At 30.2% G+C, this 25589-nt stretch overlaps 1 protein-coding gene across 2 annotated transcripts in view; it reads right to left on the minus strand.

The window, feature by feature from the left end:
* The window catches only part of Treh (Trehalase), a 143095-nt gene that overhangs the window by 96198 nt on the left and 21308 nt on the right, over nucleotides 1-25589 (minus strand). The window contains exon 2 of one of the 2 annotated variants that reach the window (XR_010842774.1): nucleotides 8868-9023. The exons of the other annotated variant lie outside the window; for it this stretch is intronic. The gene's annotated coding sequence lies outside the window, so the exon portion shown is untranslated. Of the gene's footprint in view, nucleotides 1-8867; nucleotides 9024-25589 lie in introns of those variants that run through there. 2 annotated transcript variants of the gene reach the window in all.

Raw genomic sequence — 25589 nt, forward strand, 5'->3', positions numbered from 1 at the left:
AGAAAAAAAAAAAATAAAAAATAATAAAAAAAAAAAATAAATAAAAATTAAAAATAAATAAAATTTAACGAATATTAGCAAAATTAAATAAAATATAAATGGCGTTGATGACCAATGAAGTTTGGCGCCACTAAAGAACCAAACAAACAAACAAACAAACAAACTATCTCTGCTTAATAAGTGTAAATAGCACTCCAGGGCCGCCTATAGCTCAGGAAGATGAGGCGCAGGTCTTTGTAATCTGGGGAACTGCAGTGGCTCCGATTCGAATCAGGCCTGGGGCGGGGGGGGGGATCGACGTTTATTTCTGTGGTGAAAATGAAAACATGACCCACCATGGTGTTAGAATAGGGTGTTACCCTGTAGATAATCCCTGTTAGGTCGTGTTATTGAAGTGGGATGTACTGTCTCCACTAAGTTAACATGTTGACTAATATTATATTCATATATTTTAGATATATTAATTTTGTAATAAAATATATGTATATATAAATAATATTAATAATTAAATAGAATTCAATACACAAGTTGAATTAAATAATACATTTACGATAAATTGACTGTTTAGTAATTAACTATTCAATATTTATTGATTAATTGAGGAACTAAAAGCTTAAATTAGAATTTTGCAATAATAATGAGTACAAAAAGGTTTTCTGAGAAATAATATTGAAGGAAGAACGATATTCAAGTTCTAACATGATTAAACTTGTCTCGCCTTCATAAAATTCCATTAATTTCATCTCTTGTTGGGCCATTAATTAAAATCTTTCACTTTAGATAAGAATAGTAATTCATTAGGTAAATTATAGAACAAAATAAATAAGTCCAGTTATTTTGAAAATGATAATGAAAAGTGGCGGGGTTTAATAGTGCTGGGGGCGAGGACCCCGACCTAGGGCAATACTCTACTCCGTTGCCATAGCCACCACGCCTTCACAACGCCCGATACCAAACCTCACTCTTCTATACTAATAATATAAAAGGCAGTGGATTCCAACCTTTTTTTGGAGGCAGAACCCTTTGGTACTAGGGGGAAAATAGTGGAACCCGTTAGATAGAAGTAGGTAAACGGTGGGACCCCTACATTATCATTTATACAAATAGTGTGGCAAATGCCATTTTTTTCAGCATAAGCTAGTAAAATAGGATACTTACACCCAAACCTGCGCAAATTTGAAGAAAATATACTAAACTACAAGTCTCTTTTAAAATCAATTGGGTTGACGGAATTGAAATGTCGGGGAGAGCTCAAATTTTGAACAGAAAACGTATCAAATCCTTTAAACAATAGTCAATGCTCCATATTATGTCACTAACGAGCCCTAAACCATGACATCAATCAATATGTTTTTAACTTTATCACATTCAAATTCTCAAACTTCCATAAGAACCTTACTCATCGTCCTAATCCTCAAGCATAATTCCAATATGTTTTGTTGGAGTTCTTGTAATGCTAAGCTAGTCAATGGAAATGAATATGAGAGAGTAACATTTGGATATCTTGGAGTCCTGTTTTTTTTTTTTAATTATTTTAAAGCACCACGTATGCGTCATTATTGCCTTAATTCCCGAATTAGCAAAGGATAGATTTGTAATTTAAGACTTTTGGGCTGGACCCTTAACCACACACAGAGGTAAGGGTCCGGATTTATGGTCACGATTATATTGAAAAGTGAAACTATTTCAACATGAGAACCCGGGGTAAAATATAATTAAATTTAATGGCAGAGCTGGGAATGATTGAGAAACTCAAAAGGTTTATCCACGGTTTGTTTGTCATCCTGCAAGATGCAATGAAGATCCGCTGGTATATCATTTAAAGATTTGAGGGAGTTATATGCTCGGCATTCAGTCAAAATGTGCTTAACAGTAAATCCTGTTCCGTAAGTTTGGCATACAAGTTGAGGATCGCGGGCCATAATATAACCGTGGCTCAGGAACGTATGACCTATTCGAAGGCACGTCAAAATCACCTCTCTGCGTACACTTCTAGTAGACGATATCCAAGGGAAGACATCACTTCTGATTTCCCTTAATTTGTTATCAGGAACATTTTCCAACGTTTGTCTCCAGATTCAAGTGTAATCCTCCCCTGAATGAGGGAAATGAAATCACCGACAGTCACACCGCGATATGGAGTTCCTTCAGCCACATTTGCTGTCCTATTGGCCAGTTTGTTACCCGCTATTCCGCAGTGTCCAGGGGCCCATGCAAAAAACACTGAAATACCGTTTTAGTTAGCGGACTGTAATGAATATATGTTTTGGTTTAGTGGGTTAATTGAAAAAACATATCTTAAGCTAAGGTTTGCCAGCAACGCGTGTGGACAAATCTTGGTTCGGAGTTGTCAAGGCCTATTATATTTAACCCTTTCTATTCCCAGTGGAACATACGTCCCAGCGAGCGCTGCTAATTGTATGTAGGGTACAGTAGCCGCAGGAAATGGGATTTCTTCCTCATATCCCTGGCTACCTTCCCTCTACCACTGGGACAAAAACCAATTTCCCGACCCATTCGTCCCAAAAATATAAAAACTCGTATTTTCTATCCTTACAACCTTATTAAGAGATTTGAGGGTCGATTTTTTTGTTCTCATAATTGGTAATGAAAGGGTTAAAATTAAATCATAGTTTATTAAAGTATAAAGTTATAGATTCGCCTAAAATGATTTATTTTAATTATTAATTAATTTTAAGTGAAGCATGAAGTGAATTAAGTTCAGGTAACATTGTTAAAACAATAATAAATTTGTGCACAAGTATTACCACTCCATCTTAACTTAATTTTTATGTTTTATTTTATTTTTTTAAGGTTGTTCACCTATTTTATAACTTATTGCTAAGTTACTTTGTCGATCTACTTATTTATTTTCGTTGCACACATATTATTTTACCATTACTATAATGAATTTTATATTTTATTTAGTATTACATTTATTTATTTTCCTTTAATAAGCAGATATGGGATGAATGAATAATTAAAATCCTAATTCCCGATTTACTTTAAATTTGGCAGAGATTTTTAAAAAAATAATAATAATACTGGTATTACAACCCTCCTTATGAAATTTGTCCCCTCTAAACTTTAAATGTCTAGTTAAACTTCTCAAAGTTTTCCCTCCTTTCTAGATCGCTAATATAGATTAGTTAATTATAAGATGACGTCAAATGCAATTAATTATAACAACAAAATCTGCGGCTATCACAAGTAGCTTAAGCTTAATATGAACAGTCTGGCTTTGAATCCTCAAGTTCTTAATCGGCTTAAACCTAACTGCATCTCCGCTAATTAGGAGCGGGTGGCGAACCATAAATGGATCAAACTACCTCAACTCAACAAACCCTAAAGCATTTCCAATACACAAATCTCTAACATATTACAAAATATTTAAAACATATTGACAATTTTTGAGTAATTTTAGGATATGCTATTTGAGCACTGAGTGATACAAAATTTTTGCTCATTCCCGAAGATGAATATATTCCAAAACCGTGACGAAATAATATGGTATAATTCAAATCATACAAAAAAATGTTTTTGCTCTTATGTGCTTTTATATTAGAACGCTTACTCACTAAATGAACGAATAAGCATCATTTCCCTCACCCTCCAAAATAAGGTTTTCTGATGAGAATTTTTTTTAATTACGAGTATTTTAGACATCAATTAATTTTTTGAGTAGAAATGGGTTAGTTCACTTATGTCCTCTATTATCTCAAAAAAAGTCAAAACGTTGTTAATATCTTAAGATAATATAGCGATAATATACACTGTTCAGTACGAGGCTCTTTTTTTCTTTAGTCTTTTTGATTCGTATTTTATAATAAAAAATTAATTTCAATAAAAAAAAAAAAAACAACTAAAATAAAATTTTTCATAATAAATTTTAATCTTTAAATGTGTAAGATAGTTTGGTAAACTTCTTAAGGGAAAATAATAATAATAATAACTATAATTATGAGAAGATAGTTAACCATGGACAATATATATGAGAAGGCGGTTGGGGGTCAAAGAATTACAGAAATAAGTTTAAAAACTTATTTATTTGTGGCAACGTTTCGGCCTGACTTTCTAGCCTTCATCAGGGCTAAGAACCAAAAACAAGATAACAACCAGCGAGTAAAGGATACATAGAACGATTAAAGTAAATAATTGTACAGAATGAATATATATGAAAATAAACTAATAAAATTTATATTCATATTTTCATTTCATTAATTATGTTATTTTACATACATTTTATTTCCTACTTCTTTCATTATTTTATTTTTATCTATATTCATTATGTAAAATTATTTACTTTAATTATTCTATATATCCTTTTATTCATTGGTTATTTTTTGTGTTTTGTTTTTAGCCCTGATGAAGGCTAGAAATTCAGGCCGAAACGTTGCCACAAATAAAGAAGTAGTTAAATTTATTTCTGTAATTCTCTGACCGCGCCCCCAACTGTCTTCTCATATAATAATAATAATCACCAGTCATTCAAGGATCATGGTATTAAAATAACTTATCATAAAAGTTGTATGTACAAATGAAGTTATATAAAAAATACATGTAAAATCAATCGACGATAATCGCTAATCGAATTGACGCAACTGAATTGGCTTTACGGTTTAGAAAGTTTGTTTTGACATCGGCATTTTAATCCTAGGCTTTGAACTAGTCGATCGAGAATACGTCATGACTTTTTTTATCGATACCGATTGTAAAATAAATATAATCTATAAATGTTTAATCCTTCAATATAAACCATATTGTAAAATAAATAAAAGTTATATATGATCAGGGTGTAAACTGAAATTAACTAACGCCTGCGGATTCTCGTACGATGCTACACATGAATGTGTTCATTGGCGCCATATCACACTAATTGGCTGAATGACGTCCAAAATTTATAGGCAAAACAATAGAAATAATTACAACTAAAATCTAGCGTGGGTTCGGGAATCCTCAGATCGAGAGTGCATACATTGTAAACAATAGTGTGAATGTGATTAGTGTTTTTATTTTATTAGTTCAAAATTTAACTTTCATTAATTTCTTCTTTGTACATCTAGTACAAGAGCCCAAGAGGAGAAAAAAAGGCAGCTATTCCACTCCAATTTTTTATTACTTTAATGAAAACTATGTATAATTACTATTTAAAATTGATGAGTCTGCCAAGTATCCCTTCCTATACTTAGAAAAAAACGATTGTTTCAAAACCTAAAAAAAAAATTAATGTTTCTTTCGGAGCTTCATATCTTTAAAATTATCAACAACACTAGAAAACTTAATAGAACATCATTTAAAAAAGAGCCCTGATAAAGCTATTTACGTTCAATAGTTCTCAATATATGTTTTTTAAAAAGCAACATTTCATAAAAAATGCACAGAAATGAAAAGTGAATTTATTTTCGGAAATCAATTCCTCAGGAACCATTAGACGTACAGATGTATATTAGTATTCAAATGAAAACTAGTTTAATGCACCATGAAGCAGTTCATTATGTTTATCTTCATAGAAGTAGTAGTTTTCATGATATTCCACAAAATGTTTATTTCTAGCTGTTCGGACAAACATTTTGATTTATGAAAAAAAATATATCTCTGGAACTATAAGACTCACAGATGAAACTGCACTCAAATTAAAGCTAATTAAAATTACTATAAATTAGTTTATAACGTTTTTCTTCGCAGGAGTAGTTTATGTTTATGTTTTATATTTGACAAAATAGAAATAGTAGGACACTAGAAAACTTAATAGAAAATAATTGAAAGAAGAGTAAATTTTCTAAAATATGAACTCTAGTAGAGCTATTTATATGTTCAATAGTTCTTCAGATAAAGTTGTTTTTCATAAAAAAGCAACATTTAATAAAAAATGCACTGGAAAATCAGTAGTTAGTGAATTTATTTTGAGAAATCTATATTTCAAAAACCATAAGACGTACAAATGTCTAACACTTAAATTTACTATAAAGCTGTTTATGTCACTTATATTCGGAGTAGTAGTTTTCATGTTATTAGCTAAAATAAATTGTTAGGGCAAAATTTTATATGCCAAATTCATATTAATATAAAAATATCATAAAAACTACTGACCCTTCGGAGATATGTGTCATAAACTGCTTTATAGAAAATTAAATCACCTTTATTTTGAGTGCTGGCAGACATCTGTAGGAAGGATTAGTCCTGAGAAATTGTTTAAAAATATAAAATTTTATCCAAACAAATAGAAATCATCATTTGTGAATTTATTTTGGCAAATATCACAAAAAAAAAAAAAAAAAAAAAAATACTCCTACGAAGAAAAACGTTATAAACTACTTTATAGTACAGAGATATATTTTTTCATAAATCAAAATGTTTTTCGAACATCTGGAAATCAACATTTTGTGGAATATCATCTTCTACGAACATAAACATCATGAACTACTTCATGGTGCATTAAACTATTTTTAGTTTGAATGCTAATATTCATCAGTACCTCTAATGGTTCCTGAGAAATAGATTTTCGAAAAGAAATTCACTAACTGCCGATTTTTCAGTGCATTTTTTTTAATGAAATGTTGCTTTTTAAAAAGCTATATATCGAGAACTATTAAACGTAAATAGCTTTATCAGGGCTCATATTTTAGCAAATGTACTCTTCTTTATATGATGTTCTATAATGTTTTTCTAGTGCTGATAATTTTAAAGATATGTAGCTCAGAAAGAAAAATTAATATTTTTTTTACGTTTTGAAACCGCCATGTTTTATTCCTCCAACCTATACTTGGCATTCTCATCAATTTTGACTAGTAGCTATGCATAGTTTTCATTAAAGTGATAAAATATTAGGTGATATTTGCCTCTGCATACTGACTGACCTCTCCGGATCATTTCGGATATCATCATATCTATATAGAATAAATAATCTGATTTTATACCAATAGTTAAAATATTAAGAAATATATATAAATAAAATAAATTGAATTTGGTGAATGACACAAATCTTCCTTGTTCAATTGTAATAATTTATTTCAAATAATCGCCAACAACGTTTCGGGAATCTTCCCCATCTTCAAGTTGCTGATAAAAATATTTCATATATAACGTATAATTATCTCCTATTTTGTCATTTGTGCTAATATTGAATAATATTATTGTCATTTAATGAATAAAAAAACTATAAAAATATTTGATTACCTATAAATAAAATAATATTGAGGGAGAAAGGAAAAAATAATATATACTTTTACTCGATAACATGACATTAATTAATATAATATAGATTTAAATAAATCAAATTACGTTATTCATATGCTCGTACATATTTGTTTCCTTAAGGTAGTCAAATATTTCCTGAATATGAGGGCTGTTATTGTTTAATAATTTTATCTTCAAAACTATCAACAACTCTAAAAACCTTCTAGATCATATAAAGAAGAGTTTGCTACAATAAGAGCTATTTACGTTCAATAAATACCGAAATTTTCCTTTTTTTAAAAAAAAAAACATTTCATAAAACAAGCACTGTGAAATCAGTAGTTGGTAAATTTATTTTCGGAAATCTATTTCTTAGGAACCATTAGAGGTACAGGTGTATATCAGCATTCAAATTAAAACTAGTTTAATGTTTTATAAATTAGCTTATAACGTTTATCTTCGTAGCCATTGCGATATGGAATGAATTTTATTTAAGGTTCTTTGTCATCCTATTCATAATACTAGATAAAATTAAGGTCAATGTGAACAAAGTGGTTTGTGGCGAAATAAGGAGAATTGAGAATTTCAGGAGGGATTCTGATAAAGGAGAAATCTTTTCAAGGATCTGGGAAGGCTTTCCAAATACAGTGTAGATCGAATAGATATAAATATATATACATATATGAAGGTTCAGTGGGATGATAAAGTAAGATTCAAAGTACTCAATAAGTTTTATACTAGAGTACTTTGACGTCAAACAGAGAGAATTCTGTGTGACCGACAAACTAAAGATGAAGAGAAAAACTTATATGAGCCATAGTTATTTTTTTTTTTAAATCTATTTTAATAATATTTAAGTTTTAAAAGTTTATTTAAATGTATATAAAAATTCAAAGCTACTAGTAACAAATGCATTTTTTTTTTAAACCCACTTACTACATTAGACGTTGTAGAAGTTGAAGACAATATCGTCTGTCTTCAGTACATTTTTGATATCAGTTAGTTATTAGTGCATTTTTAAAAATTAAATAAAGCATATTTTGCAGGAAATATTATAAATAAAAACAAAATCTATCAGCACAGTGAACATTTATATTTATGTAATACTTATTTCATGATTATCATCTAATTACTTAAACATTATTTTAATAAACTGCATAAAATCGACTAATCTCTTTCAACTTTTGTCGTTATTTACAGTTTTGTTAATCTTATGTAAGAAAAAAACTTACTAAAAATAACAGATGAAATTGATAAAATCCCAAAAATAAACACTCGTAGAAAAGGGATAAATAAAAACAATCAATAAAACAGGAATAATTATCTATATAATATTCTAGTTTTATAAATTTTACACTAAAAAAGTATAAAACATGAAGTATACAAATTTGTGTTTTTTTTTCTTTTTCTTAATATAATAAAAAATTTATGGCAATAAAAGTTAATAGTCAAATAGTCTCCCCTTCTAGAGTAGTCATCGTGTGAGGCATATAACAGACAGAAGTTCTGCTGTAGTTTTTGTTAATTATTTCTCTGATTTTGACAGTTTTTGTCATTTCTTCAGTGACCTCTCGTATCCTCCTCTCGATTTCTTTATCATCGTAATCGCCTTTTGCGAACGGAGGAACCGATACGGGCTTGGGTTTAGGTTTTTCTGTTATTTTCAAGCAATTCAACCTCTTCTTTTCCAATTCGAAAATGGCGTCAATATACTTCGTACAAATCGCTTTCTTTTTTTTGCGCGTCCTCAAAATGGATTTGTATGCTTCCTTCTCTGGGTTTGGGGGCTCCTCCATTTCTTTATAAATAACTTTCTAAGGCAGTCCAGTCTTGAATTCGAAGAGCCCCTAAAAACAAAGAAATTAAAAATACAGTCAATTTAAAATGCACATACTTCAATGTAACGGCTAGAAAAATAAGGAAACAAAAACATTATTTTAAAAAAAAGCGATTGTAATCATGTAATTTATAATTGTATAAATATGAAATTAAAATTACCAAAATATATATATATATTTAACATAATTCTAGAATTTTATTGAAATCTCACCAGAAAATTCGACTTCACCTGTACATTTTTAAAAATATATTTCAGTATTAAATTTAAAACACTTACACCATCAACGTTTGGTAATGAAAAATAGAATGTAAATAAATATTGCAACTATATGACATATTTAATTATCTACAATAATCAGAAAAGGTTTAAATATTTATCAAACCACATAATGTTAGAAAATAGTGCATGATAAATAAAATACAATTAACATATTTATCAATTTCAAAAATATAACTTTTTATACTTACTTGATTCAAATAATTCAATGCCGAATAAGTCAATGGTATATATTTAGCACTTGTTAAGTAAGTTCACACCTTGTGCCATTTAATAATTTAGTTATTAATTAATAATCATTAATAATGATTAATAATCAAGTTTGATTAAATACATAAATAATTTACTGCATAATTCCAAATATGAAGATGGTCAGGGTTGCGGTAAAAATGAACACAAATAATCAACTATTTGTTTTCCGACGTTTCGCCACACTTTGTAAAGTTTCAACATGGCTATTTCAAGTTGATAGCCCTGTTGAAGATCCACAAAGAGAGGCGATACCTGAGAAAATAGATGTTAACTCTTTTTGACAGCAACCGTGACCATCACCTTCATATTTAGGTTTAATATCACTCCTTCGAGAGCAGAAAGTAACATATCGCTGATTTTCATTGATAGTGGAACATCTCACAAAAAACATTTTTTTCAATTTATTTTGTATTTGTATTTGTTCAATTTATTAAGTATTTATATTGTATCCAAGACAAAACGTTTGTAGAACGATCACGCTAAAGACGTTAACCGCATTTATGGTGATATCTTTGAAACATGTTCGATTAAAAAAAAAAAGTTTTGTAAGATATGGCGCTATTCAAGAAAGGCAGCGATATATATTATAGTAGAATAAGAGGTTTGAAAAAAATATGTTATCTATATATTTGTATTGAATTGCAATGAATGCATAAGATATAAATACGGATAGGTACATTCCTATTGCATACTGTAACATCTTAATATAATTTAATAATACAACGAGTTAATTTTTTTTTCATAATAAATAATTAAATAGTTATTTCTAAATCTTAAACAATATAAAAAGGTGTATATCTTAATATGATTTAATAATATATGGAATTCAATTTTTTTTTTATTCCTAATAAATAATTAAATAGTTATTCCTAATACTACATAAATAATTAAATAATTATTCCTAATACTATATAAATAATTAAATAGTTATACCCAAAACAACATAGAAAAGTGTACATCTTAGCATGATTCAGTAGTTTAATAACATAGCGAATTAAATTTTTATTTTTAATAAATAATTAAATAGTTATTCCTAATAGAACATAAAAAAAGTGTACTTCTTAATATAGTTTAAAATATAATGAATTAACGTTTCAAGCCTTGCCTTCGACCATGCCGTTTTTAGTATTTATTAAGTAGTAATCGGTTTGATACACAAATTATGTGGATTCGTTGTTACTTCAAATAAGAAAATCACTTTTAAAAATAAATAGATCTTATTTAGTTTATCCACATTCTCAATATTGAGATGATTGTTTATTATTTTGAACAATATAACCTCCCAGGTAATTTTCTCTGTCAATACTCAGTGTGGGACATTGCAATTACAAGTGCTCTAAGTTTTGGATGATATATTTTTGACACCACTTACATTTTTCCCCTGTTTTATAATCAAAGTAGTATTCTTGTGAACAAGTTTCAACTTCTGAAATTCTTAATTGACTAACTAGTTTCAGTTTATTTATATTTACATGATAAGTTAAATATTCTTGCGGCTGAGGGCTGTTAAAGCTACAAATAATTCTGTAAAGTGGATTGTATTTAGAGTTGTGAGCTTTATCAATGTCTATAGAGTAGAGAATATATAACATATAAACAGATAGATCAAAGACTAGAAAGGTATAGTACATGATCGGAAACAGAATAGCTGGAAATGACAACGGAAGTTCTGACCGAAGGCTAGCTCGCAGTGGTGCCTTGATGTGTTAATTGATGTGACTCTAACTGAATATGTAGGACCTCACGGCAACTTCCCCATCCGTCTATGACATCATCCCAACTGCCTACTACAAAGTATTAGGTTGGTGCAAGTGAAAAGTCAGACTGCTTTTATATACAAACATTTCTCTTCCTATTTTCGTTATGTTCCTGTTGTAAAGAACCCAGTTTTCTTCACAAATAATGATCAGATCGAAAAATGGCTCTCGATAAAATTGGGTTAGTACGTTGGACTGAGAATGGAGTACGATTATTTGCATTTGGTACTATAAAAATTTGGATTTGATCAGTGAATACATTATATTCTATGAAAAATTTTCTTTCTTTAGGTGCTACAAAACTGATAAATATCATGAATTTGCGAAAAATCTATGTAAATCTATCTAAACGGAAACAAACGTAGTTCATATCAGGTTTCAGCACACAAAAAACAGAGATCCAATTTTGAAAGTGAAGAGATTAAAAATTATTATATTTTGGCATAACTTATATGCTCTGATTATCAATTATTGCTTACTCAATGATGTATCAGTTGCTAGTAAATACTATTCAAAAATCAGGTGCAATGCGTTTAGTTTATATTGGTGGACTCTTTAAGAAGTTATTCCTGTATTTTGAAGTACCTTAATACTAGCAGTGTGATATAGCTGATTATTTGATGAAAACAAAATTAAAGGTAGGTATTAAATTAAAAAAAAAAATGTGGTAAATTTATTAATTGTCGTATGCATAGGATGAATATTGTGAATCGGTTTGTAGATACTTAATCTTGGGGTGACAGTCCCGAAACGTCTTTATTAGATAATTCTTTTTTTCATTTATTGATAAATATTACAATCTGCCACAACATTGTCGAGCAATAAGTAATATTGATAACTTATAACATTCATACTAAAATAAAATAATACAAGAATAAAAATAAATAAATAAATCTCTCTCTAAATATATACAAACAGAAGGATAAAGAAAAACATCATGGAACTAAGTACAAGAAATAATAAATAAATAACAAAATAATTAGTTGTAATTAAATTTAAAAAAAAAAAATTCTTGCGATTTATGGTTTTAGAAAAAAATAAATAAAATTTAGGGAAGGCAAAATTATGAACAAAAAATTGTTATTTTTCATTTTCTGTACTCGTATTTTAGGGGGTAATAAAAAATACAAATTTTACATGTTAAGGTATCAGTTTAACAAAAGATAATGAAGCCGTCATGTAACCGGGAAAGATCGAGCAAGTCTTCTGCTTGGCTGAGCTTTTGGCGCTCGAATAAATTTTTCCCTTTTTCTCCTTTTTTTATTCATAAAATTTTAAAGATTTTGTGTTTATAAATTGCTTAATATTACGGATAAAACATATATTAGGGGTATTCATGATCTTTAGCTTAACATGTTAAAGTGTGTTAAATGGAAAAACCCATGTTAAACGGAGAAATATTTCCTTCTTTTACCATGTCAAAACGGTATAACATATAACATGGTTGAAAGTCTGTTTATAGGTCTGCTAAATGGAGAATGAAGTCACGCAAAAGACCAGGTTAGCCAGTAGCCAATTTGTTTGTTGTAGTGTTAGGGTACTTGCCCGTAGTTTGTATTTTTATTGTGGTAGTATGGTGTTGAGTGTTTTTATAATTAATAAAGCAATGTATGACAATAATTATGATGTAATGACATTTGTGAATTAGCTCATCTTAAATCTCTTCCTTACAAGTTAAGAGATCGACAAGGCACTCAGTGGCCAAACTTTCACACAACTTCTACCTTTCACTCGATTCAGTCATGTTTTAATAAATTACATTAACGAAAACTTAGAAGTAAACAATAACATGAAGTTTTAGAAGGCTTTAAAAAGGGCTACTCACAATCCTATACCTATACTATGGTAAAACATTTTACATATAACAGAACATCTTGAATGCCCCAGTTAAATTAAAGAATACTTAATAGCTTATTGATTTACCGAGTTTAACCAAAATCGTTAGAGCCTTTTTGAGAAAAATAAAAAAAAATTGTGAAAAATTTATTTTATAAAGTGGCACTTCTGGTCGGTCGAGTTTACCCAAAATGTTGTTGTCACGTCCCAGACACATAACCATCTTAAATACGTGATTTCTGTTTCGTACGACTTTTCGTTTTTGAGCTAGGAACCGGTAGATACACATACCATTTTGCGAGGCTTGTTTATTTGAACATAGGGTATCTCAAAACATGTTTTTAAAATTTTTCACGATCGCAATATTTTCTCTTCCTATAGGGAATGATGTGTTAAATGTAAAATGTTTTACTATGTTAAATGTTATAAGTATAGGATTGCGAACAGCCCTATTAAAAGTCATGTTAAATGGTAAATTCATAAGAGCTCCTAGTGGATTTTCTGAACAACTTATTTTATAACCTTTCCTTCCAAAACTATATGTTATTGTTTACTTCTAAGTTTTGATGACAGTAATTTATTATAGCGGGAGTTGGGTGAAAGTTTGGCTACTAAGTGTCTTGTTGATTTAACTTAAGAGGAAGAGAATCAAGTGTTAATAGATGACTGTCATTACATTATTATTATTATTGTCATCTATTACTTTATTAGTTATAAAAACATCCAAAACAATACTAACACAATCGAAACACAAACTACGAGCAAGTAATCTAACAACAAACAAAACAGTGACGAGCTCAGCCGGTCTGTTGTGTGATGTCATTATCCATTTAACAGACCTAGTAACATACTCTTAACCAAGTTAAATGTTATATCGTTTTAACATGGTAAAAGAAGGAAATATTTCGCCATTTAACAAGAGTTTTTCCATTTAACACGCTTTAACATGTTAAACTAAAGATCATGAATAACTCTTATATATCGCGTAGGTAAGTAAAAGAAAAACCTACACCTAAATGAAATAAAAATTTAATATTTTAAACATTTTTTGACTAACTTTGAAAACTTTGGTTTTGGCAATTATTTGGTTTGATACTTATGCCAAGGATATATTTTGCCAAGCTTGCAAATACCATGGAGGGTATTTTGCGCCTCGCGCGATGTTAAATATACACTAAGCAGACAACACAAACTAGAATCAGAGCCAACTCACAACTAATTCTGAGCTGTGACGTCAGAATAACTATGAGACACACCCTCAGAGGAAGTTCAAAAAGTAAAAGTAATTGATATAATATATAATGAATATTATTATAATAATATTATAATTTCACTTTTCCTTAAAAATAATAATAATATTTAAGATCAAATAAACAAACTAACGAAACGAAATTATTAAAAACAGATTCCGGATCAAACATATTTTGAAATTATAAATAAATCTAACATAATTTTGAGTGGCAAATGTGGGGGGAAATAAAGGAACATTGGTAAATGACAACCCATGCTTCTTTGGTTCTTTTATATGAATAAATTTTAAGAGAAGTATCATTTCCATCCTAAATCTTCTGTTTTATTGCTAGATTTTTCCTATTTTCTTATCCTCTTATTATTATTACAAAAACAATATCTACTGAAAATCTATATCTCTACATAGATATTCAGAAGCTATTGTTTTCCCAAAATGTGTTTAATATTAGAATCATAGAACCACAGAAGTATCAATTTGTGCAACCTTAGCATAGAAAATATAGCAATTAACGATTTTCGAACTTTAATTTTTATTTATTAAAAACTCATTCATAAAGACCTTAACATCCCATTCGTTGCAGATTTGACCCAAAACAGATATGCGTCTTTTTATTCCAAACTCCTTAACCATCCTAACCCATTAATTCTTAATCTTTCATCCTTAACAATCCCTGATAATCCTCGGAGGCGTCTGAAAAGAAGATGGCCACGGGACCTTCTAATTTAAATTAATGTTTGAAGTAACACCAATGGGTGGTTCCTTCCCAAGATTTTCAAGTGTATATGAACATACTACATATTTACCTATTGTATTATTTTGTACAGTTGTAAATTACATTAAATAAATAACTAAAAAAAAAAATTATTAAAAACTACAGTGACCTTGAAAAAAACAAAAAATTTACTTATTTATAACAAATTTTAAACTCTAAAGGGTTCAGGGATAAGAAATCTAAGCTGGAACAACTAATTATTTATCAGATAGATTTTGGTTAAGCGATTTAATTTAGATTTTTTCAGACTCAAAAATTAAAAAAAAAATAAATAAACTTATTTAGATTTTTTGTTTAACTTTATTATTTCGTTTATTAACTCGAGATTTAGTAATAATAGTCCTAAAAACAAGATTTTTTTCAGTTATTTATTTTCTTACTGCAGGGTGGTTACTTACAAGTAACCACCCTATACTAACCAAAATGGAGGAGGTCAAGTTTTCGTACAGTGGCGCCGCCACGAAATAAAGATCATCCCTTCTCCCTCCCCAGGCCGGATTTGAACCGGCGCTGCTGCAGACTCAAATCCCTAGGCCCTAAACAGTCTTAATTATTTAATATTTATTATATCATTTTAAAACCATACATCGGTACTGAAATTAAGATCATCTGTGAAATGTAGTTTTTGAATATATTTTAATTTTAATCAAACCCCAGGGGTTAGAGGTAAAAGTTACCAAGTGACTTCGTATAGACAAGAAGGACACTAGATCATTTTTACTTCCTACGATACGAAATATAATATGATTACAAACAAATTTGGCAACGGAATTGAATCTTTCGTTGAACGTTCTTAGCAAAATAAGGAGATTTTCAATTAAAATATTTATCCATATACCATTTCATTTTCACTAAAATCTTTTAACAAGTTTAAAGTCATAAAAAACTTTATCCCGAGTTCCTCTTGACACACTAGCAAGTACACACCTATCTAGCCTTCACATCATTTGGCCTTAACTTTGGCTGACGGAATTAAATAAACAAAAACAACCTGTTTGTTTGGACATATACTTTTATTTCAACTAACTGATCCAAAACGAAATAACCACCATATGAAAATAATAATACTCAAACACTCATCACTTGCAAGAATATAAAAAAAATTTTCACCTCTTACAAAATCACTAACATTTTTTTTTTTTTTGTTATTTATATTTTTTCTATGTACTTTAAGATGTTAAGAAACAAAAACTGATAAACTTTTTTTTTTAATCATTTATTTATTATTATTTACAACTGTATAACATATTCACAACAACTAAATTTGCTGTAGGTGAGATAGTGACATGATACATGTGGAGAATCTACCCATTGATAGAACTCCAATAACATTTCTAGAGAAGATCCCGAGGCCATCTTCTTTTCAGACACCTAGGATTATTAGGTAATGAAGGAGAAGACAGGTTAGAAACAAGTGTATTTGGGTGGTTGGGAAGTTTTCCATGGAAGGAATGGTATCTGGTTTTGGCCAAATCGGCAACATATGGGACATTAAGAGGAGGGGAGGGGAGATTAATTATTTTATTGTCTTCATTGGTTAATTTGACTAAAATTATTAGACCAGGGCAGAATAGCCTGCAAAAAGTTTGAATGTTGGATATGAGGTGTAAATTTATATGTAAGGAATGCTAATTTATTAGTATTGATATTATTTAAAATTGTCAATAAGTGTATAATAAAGGCGGTTATTTCATTGACTGTCCTTGAGGATGGCCAGATAGACCGAAACGTAAGACATTAATACAGTATAGACATATTAATAAAGAGTGTCGAGACCTAAATGGATACAATTGATTTTATTTAATCCAGAAAAAGAAGATTCAAAGCCTTCGGCGTGGAACACGAGCAATGTCTCGGTCCTTAGTTAACACCATTTGTGTAAACTTGTCACTCCTTTATTTAATTTAAACAATGGACAAATCGAAGTTTGATTGTAAAACCGGCTACACCGTTGTTAGCGTATAACCTACAAAACCAACAAAGTTCAGAGTTAGCAAGTCAAATATTTAAGCGAAATCAGTTAGATGGTCAGGAAGTTCATTGACTCCATCCCCAAGTTAAAATGAGGAGTCTGGTTTACCGACACCGAAGTGGAAACTGTGTACTTTTAGACATTTTACAAACTAGATAGATTAAGGGATAGTGTAGCACCAAACGGTAATAGAGTTGTTTCTGTATAGGTAAACTCTTTTAGAAACATTTAGGGATTTCAAGTCCTTAGTTAAAATTGAACAAAGTAAGAACGCAGAGTTAATCCGTTCTCGGAAGATGAGTTAACTAAATCGGACAAAATTATAATCATTCTCAAAGATCACTGATTGGCCGTGTCTAATAATAAAAGGGAGGTGGTCCGGGTGTGGTCAAAGAAACTCAAATAGTAATGACCTTACAGTCCAAAATCCATAATGCTCTTTACTTTGTCACAAACCAAATCATCCATCAGGACCTCAATGTCCTCTATGTTGCCGATTTGGCCAGAACCAGATACCAATCCTTCCATAATAAACTTCCCAACCACCCAAACCAACTAGTTTCTAACCTAGCTTCTCATTCACTATCTAATAATCCTCCTAGGCGTCTGAAAAGAAGATGGCTTCGAGATCTCTCCTTTAGAAATGTTTTTGGAGTTCTATCAATGGGTAGATTCTCCACATGTTTGTATCATGTCATAATATAAATTTACAGGAAATTTACTTGATGTGTATATATGTATACAGTTGTAAATAACAATAAATGAATAAAAAAAAAAAAAATAGTACTGAAACAATTTATTATAAGCCCCACGTTGCATGGCTTCATCAAGGCTAAAAAAATACACAAACACTCAAATGATGTAAATGAACAAAGTAAATGGAAAATTAAATAAGAATTGTTAAGGTTTTAGACGATTAATGAAAACTGAAATAACAACAGATAAAAAAGAAGAAATATGAAATACAGTACACACAAAATATGGAAGAAGGGGAATCAGAATAAATGAAGATAATAAGCAAGATAGGAAACGCACCTTTCAGATTAGAAGTTAGTGCGAAAGTGAACGGTTAACAGGATGTAATAGACAAGTAGTGGTAACTGACGGTTAAAAATACGTTACATTTTAAAGTTTTTAAACTAAGTTAAACGTTCCATATTAGTGTTTATGAATATCTTTCTTCTAATGAATAGGAAGGAAGGCCTCAGGAGGAATAGATAGCCTACCATCAGAGCTGTTCAAATATAGTGGAGAACCTCTAAGAGCCAAGTTATCGGAATTAATTCAAAAAATGTGTGGAGAGGAAAGGATACCAGATGCCTGGAACACAGGTTTAATTTGTCCTACCCTAAAGAAGGGTCCCAGATATGAGTAAGGCAATTACAGAGGCATAGAACTCCTTCCGGTGCCCTACAAGAGGTAGGATATTTTTTTTTTTTTTTTTTTTTTTAAGATTCCCATTGGAGTCCTATACTGCCTAACCATGGTTGGGGGTCAAAGTTCTTCATTTTGTGGGACCGCCACTCTATGAAAAATGTCAACGCCCCAGGCCGGATTCGAACCGGCACCGCCAATAGACATCAAATTGACAAAGACTGTGTCTTAACCACTGAGCTATGGGCGGCCCATGTAGGGTATTGTTGGTTACATAGTAAGGAGTATTGACTAATGTTCGAAGGGATTTCGTTTGATGTTAGAGATCTTAACTTGGGTGTGGGGGCACAGTTCAAGTGCATAAGTCCAAATAGATTTCATTGCATATAACTTTGACAGTAAAAAATGGTCAGTGGAACACACCTGATAAATGCACACTAACCAGACAGAAGAATAGTTCTGAAGGTGAAGGCGAAGGCCAATAAAAAGAAAGAAGAAAATAAAATTCAAAGAAAAAAAAAACGTGATTGCGAAACAGAGAATGGATTTAGAAGTGCAACTCTCTATGCTTACATAACTATCTTGGCAGTGGTACATTAACTGACAGTACAGATATTAAAAACATTGATAATACGTTATTTCCTCTCCTGTGTCGACATCATGTCTAATGATTTATCCTATCTTCTTCCATAACAACCAAGATGAGATGATAACATGCCCATTACTACACACAAGGCCGTACTATAATGCTCTTTAAGCTCACCTTTATTCAAGTAATAGAATTTAAAATTCTACACCGTTAAAAAATTAGAAGTCAAACGGGTAAACGTCCAAGGGGTAGACCGAAACGTGGATATTAAAGAGTTAGAATTTACAAACATACTTATTATTATTATTTAAGCAAAATATTTATGCATTTGTATGTAATGTATAACTAATTTTTCAATCAAAAATTAATATTGTATATCCACTTCTGCAAGGTAAAGATTTTTTTGATAAACATCCCGCAGCAAAAATATGCTCAGTTAATTTAACAAATACTTCCCACTTAAAAGGTGTTACAAATCAACATTTTTCTTAAGCTTTCAGGATAATTTTTATAACCTTAAAAAGTAGATATATTGACTTTTGATAGAAAACATCCCTTGTGTAACGAAGAATTCAACTGATAGCATCGTGGAAAATAAAGCATGAGAATGGATGACAAATCCATAACTAAAGGGATAATCGGAGCGGAGGGTCGATCGAAACGTAGATGGGAGGATGTGTCTTACGACCTTGAGGATTTGAGTTTTCGTGGAATGCAGTAGGAAGTTTATTATTGGCAGGGTTAAGGTTTCACTTCTTTAAGCGAAGCCTCTTTGACATCTCAATTATCTGTCCAGGTTTCAAAAATGTAACACAATATATAATATAAATACTTAATAAAGTTGTGTTGCAGAATATGTAAAGAGAAATCAATAAAAAACAGACTAGAAATCATGTCAATAACTGATATAATGCTAGGCAATAGGGTTGAACAGTGCTCCACTAACATAGAGTAATGAATGAAGGCCTAAGACGTCACAGGTTGAAGACCCCTTCGCTCCGGCTATCGATTGCGACTGACCTTGGTCGACCTTGAAGGGGGGATCAAGGGGCATTGAACCGCTTTTCGGTAGAGAGGCCGAAAACAGCCGAGCCCTAAGGGCCCATATTCAATTCGGCATCACTGCAGACCGCTTGTAGACATTTGCATCTTTGATCCCTTGCGGCATCGTTGAAGGAATGCCTTTCCTATTCAAGTATTATAGCATTAGAGTTCTCCAAGGTACTTTAAGCCGTTCTTTTCATATTTAAGTAAAATAAAAGGAGAGTGTTTCGTACTCCTAAAAAGAACAAATGTATATTTTGCAGTAGAGCCAGATACAAGGGGATTCCAACAGACTAACTTAAAAAGAATGTGCAACTGTCATTGTTTTAAGATACACATAGAATGAGTAAAAGTGAAATCATGAACGAAAGGTCGTGGATATAATAGGGGTATTCAAGATGTGTTAAATATAAAATGTCTTACCATGTGAAGTATAGGATTGTGAGCAGCCCTATGTAAAGTTTGTTAAATGTTAAGTGAATAAAAGCTCCAAAGGGATTTTCTTATCAACTTGTTTTTAACTTATATTTCCAAAATTGCATGTTATTGTTTAATTCTAAGTTTTAACTAAAGTAATTTCTTACAATATGCCTAAATTAAGTGGAAGTTTGGTGACTGATTGCCTTGTCGATCTTTTAACTTTTTGAGGAAGAGGATCAAGATGAGCTAACTCACAATTGTCAATTAATTATTATTATTGTCATCCGTTGCTTTCTTAGTTATAAAAACATTCAAAATAATAACACCAACTACGAGCAAGTAACCTAACACAACAAACAAAATGGTGTGGAGTTCAGTTGTGTGACGTCATTCTCCATTTAACAGACCTAGCAATAGACTCTCAACCATGTTATATGTATAACTATAACTAATAAAGCAATGGATGACTATGACAATAATGTAATGACAGTTGTCAATTAGCTCATCTTGTTTCTCTTCCTCACAAGTTAGAAGATCAACAAGGCACTCAGTAGCCAAATTTTCACTTTTCACTCAATTTAGGAATGTTGTAATAAATTACCTTAATCAAAACTTAGAAGTAAACAATAACATGAAGTTTTGGAAGGAAAGTTATAAATCTAGTTTCTCAGAAAATCCGCTATGAGCTCTTACGCATTTAACATTTAATATGACTTTGAATAGGGCTGCTCACAATCCTATACTTAAAACATTTAACATGGTAAAACATTTTACATTTAACAAAACATCATGAATACCCTAAATATTGGAATAGGATCCATACTACCATGGGCATTATCGAATGCCGCATTTGCCATGTATGTATTTAATCATTACTACGGTGGACACTTGCAAATTAGAACCACGCCTTAAAAAAATGTATATTGAAAATTTTATTTTATTTACGTAGTGCATATACACATACTTTCAATAAAACCTTTTAATCAATACATTAAGTGCTGAGGCTTACATAATCTAGTTAAAAATATCAACTCATTTTATTTACAATAAAATTCAAGCTATGTATTGAAATTTAGAAGCCTATTTATTTTCTTACTTTCTTCATTGGTGAATATAAATAATCTTCTCATTAAACTAATCTTCTAGTGCATTAAAACCTATTTAATGTAGTTTCTGTTTTGTTCTTGTTTGAATTGTAAGACTTTATTGCCGAAGCAGGGGTAGAAAAAGATTATTTTAAATTCCTAATAAACGAAAATTTTAGATTGAGGTGTAGATAGTTGACCGTAGATTAATGCTTGAAGAAGTTTGTCGGGGGGTGCGGTCAGCAAAGAACAACATAAATAAACAAAACCATATTTATTTATTTTATGCCGACGTTTCGACCTGAGTTTCAGGTCTTCTTCAGGGCTATAGAACAAAAGAGATTCATCTGTCACTGTTTTCAATTTACTACCATACAATTCCACAAATATCAATCAATAAAAATTGTGTACTATTCAATTATCAGCTATCATTTTTTATCATTTATGATTTAATTCAATATTTTATATAATTCTAAATTTGTTTGTATACTATTCCTTTTCAATTGTATGTTACTCTAAATGTTGTTGTTATCTCTTTTGTTCTATAGCCCTGATGAAGACCTGAAACTCAGGTCGAAACGTCGGCATAAAATAAATAAATATGGTTTTGTTTATTTATGTTGTTCTTTGCTGACCGCACCCCCCGACAAACTTCTTCAAGAAAATTTTAGATTATTTCACAGGAAAATAGTTAACAATAAATTTCTTTTTTTTTTGTAAGTACATTTATAATTTTAATTTATTTTGTTAAGGATAAGAGATTGAGAACTAATGTGCTTAGGTAGGTAAGGATTTTGGAATAAAACGAGGTATATCCGTTTCGGGCAAAATCTACAACGAATGGAATGTTGAGGTCTTCATGGATGAGTTTATTTGTGACGTAATAAGGAGCAAAATGATTTTTCGGAGGATTTTGGATTGTAAGGAATGGATACGGGAGGAAATTAATGGTTGAGTGGAGCCTCAAAGTTTTTTTTTTTTTTTTTAGTAAATAGGAAGTTTAGAGCGTTTGTGAAGTGGGTGTATAGTAATTGGTATTTACGAGCTAAGTTAATAGTTATAATTTTAAAAAAATTGTTTTAGTTAAGTATAAAAACAAAATTCTTACAATAATTTTTATCATTTTTATTAAATTAGTTTCATAACCAAGCAGCCTCAAATGATGGACTGCACAGATAGGCCGAAACGTTGGCTGTTTTAATAAAAAAAATAATCACCATCTTTATTTGTTTTTGAAATTATATTTTACAGATATTCAAGAAATTATTACTAAAAAGCACCATCAAAGTAAAGCATCCACCGCTTCTAAAATATTTACTGTTCACAAATAATACGAAAGCTCAGTTACAAAATACTATATCTTAGTTTTATCATAAACCATTAGAGGATTTTATATAAAAATAATAAAGAAGACATTGAAGCTTTTATCTAGAGAAGTGGAGTTTTATCGACGCTAGAAGAGGCCATCATCGGATAAGTACAATCCGATCTGTAAACAATCGGAAAGAGCAGCCCTCACGGTTGTTTACTTTCATATCTCGGACTGTACAGCTACTTTCAGGTCTCACCAATTTAATAACTCCTTTCACGAACATCAAACTTCAAAAATATTTTTGAAAAAGTGAGCCACACCCACGCTGTAGTAATAACTTAAGAAAATTTAATATCTGGACTTAAATTTGATCGAAAGATATATTAATGGTTAGGCCGTTGGTAAAAAGTTTATAAATAATCAGTTTATAAAATACTCATTAGTTTGAGAGTGTTTAACCTTAATTAAAACACAATTTTCTTTGATCCTTTTACTCTTAACTTTGTTTTTATAATCTCCGAGGTTTCGGCTCTGAGGTCATTATCAAGGTGACAACCTAAATTTTTGAAATTGCTAACATATCATTCAACTCACACATAACAATATTACTTCTCCTAATATACGTTATAAATGAATTTTCATATAAATTAAAACAGATTTCCCCAATGCCAAATAATAATCTTTAAAAAATATAAATATTTATCAAAATAATATCATAACAGTTTAAAATTCTATAAAATAGCTTTCTACTTACAAAATTAAAAATTTTTAATATATCAGTATTAGCTTACACAATTCAACTTCCTATACTTATTATCAACAAAAACCTATCTTCACAGATTAGAACTCAGTCAACACATAACACAGTGTTTAATTTATTTTATCATATATTTTTAATCAATTTCATTAATAATTCTTCATTTTTTTACAACTAAATTAACATAATTTAAAAAATCTATCCTTATTCATAGAAAAAAATTGAACTCAATCATCTCAAATCTAACATTTACAAATAAAAATGAACGGATTAATTTTTAGAAACTTATTGATAACTATATAAAATCTAAAAAAAAAAATGATTAACAGCAAATGATTAATTAAATTTAAACTTACTCAAAATATGAGAATAATGGTGGTTAAGGTCTTTAGAATCTGATTTAAAATTTACAGAATAATTCATATTTTCTGACATATGAATTGAAATAAAAATATTATTATTCTGGGAATATGTCCCTTTAGAACAATTATAAAGTAATTTTAATTTTACAACATATATTGGCTAAAAAGAGTGTGGCTACACTAATAAAACTTATATTAAAATTGTATATAAATAATTTTAGATATATAGATAAAAAAAAATTAAAAAAACTAAATGACTATATGAAAATAACCTAAAATACAAAACATAAATGTAGTTAGTTACTGTACTATTATAATATCGGATTAGATAGGTGAAGTAAAAGATAATTTAATATTAATGTTTTAAACGAGGGAAGGAGCGTATGTTAGATGAAATGGAGTTCCAGTGATATGCAGCTCGGGTAAAAAATGATTTATCAAACGCAGCAGTTCGGAGCAAAATAGCTTCCAAAATTTTTCTTCTGAAATGATTTTCTTCCTCATGAATCACTTATACATTCTCAAAATGACACAATGGACAAAGATATCAATCTAGATTGGTGTATAGAATTCCATACTTGAATTTTCCAAAAACTTATATCGATGAAACAAAACAATATACTAAGGAAAGGATGCACCAACTTGGTAATGACATAAAAAACATTGAGAATGACGCCTAAAAAAAAAAAAAATAACGCATTAGTACAACAAGTTCTTCAAAATAAACCCGTTTTTGATTTTGAAAGTGATTAATAAGGAAGAAAATAATTTTGAATATAGAACGTCATATCAAATAATGATAAAAAATAAATAAATAATAAAATTAAAGGAAGGATGTTATTTGGTCAAAATCACGCTCGACCATCAGATTTTAACCCAATTAAGGGTACACACTTCATGAGACTGAATGCAGCCTGGAGGGCTCCCGAACCCACAGGGATGACTCAAGGCTACAGTGAAACAGACAATAGTCGATAGTAAATAATAATTAAAATATCTATGATATATAAAATTTCAGTTGAATGTTTACAGACACTCTTGATTTACCATAACACCTTTCAAGGACTATCCTTGAAAGGTATAGATCAGCCTGTTGCAAGCACCACAACGAAAAAATGTTATCTCAAACTTCCCGCTTATCGTTAGGTAATTGTTATCCAATTGCTTTCCTACTTCGCCCTAACAGCTTATGAATACCCAATTAGCGTGGTATTGACCAAAATATTATTATTTTTTTTTCAGGTAAGTTGGTAACTAACTAAATAATCACAGAAGAGATAGCGTGTTGGGGCAACATCAAGCAGGTTCTAAAAGCAGCACAGCTTCGATTTCAGTAAGTGGATTGATAAAATTTATTTTGTACACTACGTGAGGCCTTTTACGATATACGGCCTACCTAGGAAAGAGAATATTTCAAACCGCGACCGGTTCTAGAAATCACCACGTTTAAACAAATTCTTCAGCTATATATATTAGTATATATGAGACGATTTTCCAACGAATAGATAACATT

This window comes from Halyomorpha halys, unplaced genomic scaffold (genome assembly GCF_000696795.3).
Source record: "Halyomorpha halys isolate HHAL.00 unplaced genomic scaffold, Hhal_1.1 Scaffold566.1, whole genome shotgun sequence".
Taxonomy (NCBI): domain Eukaryota; kingdom Metazoa; phylum Arthropoda; class Insecta; order Hemiptera; family Pentatomidae; genus Halyomorpha; species Halyomorpha halys.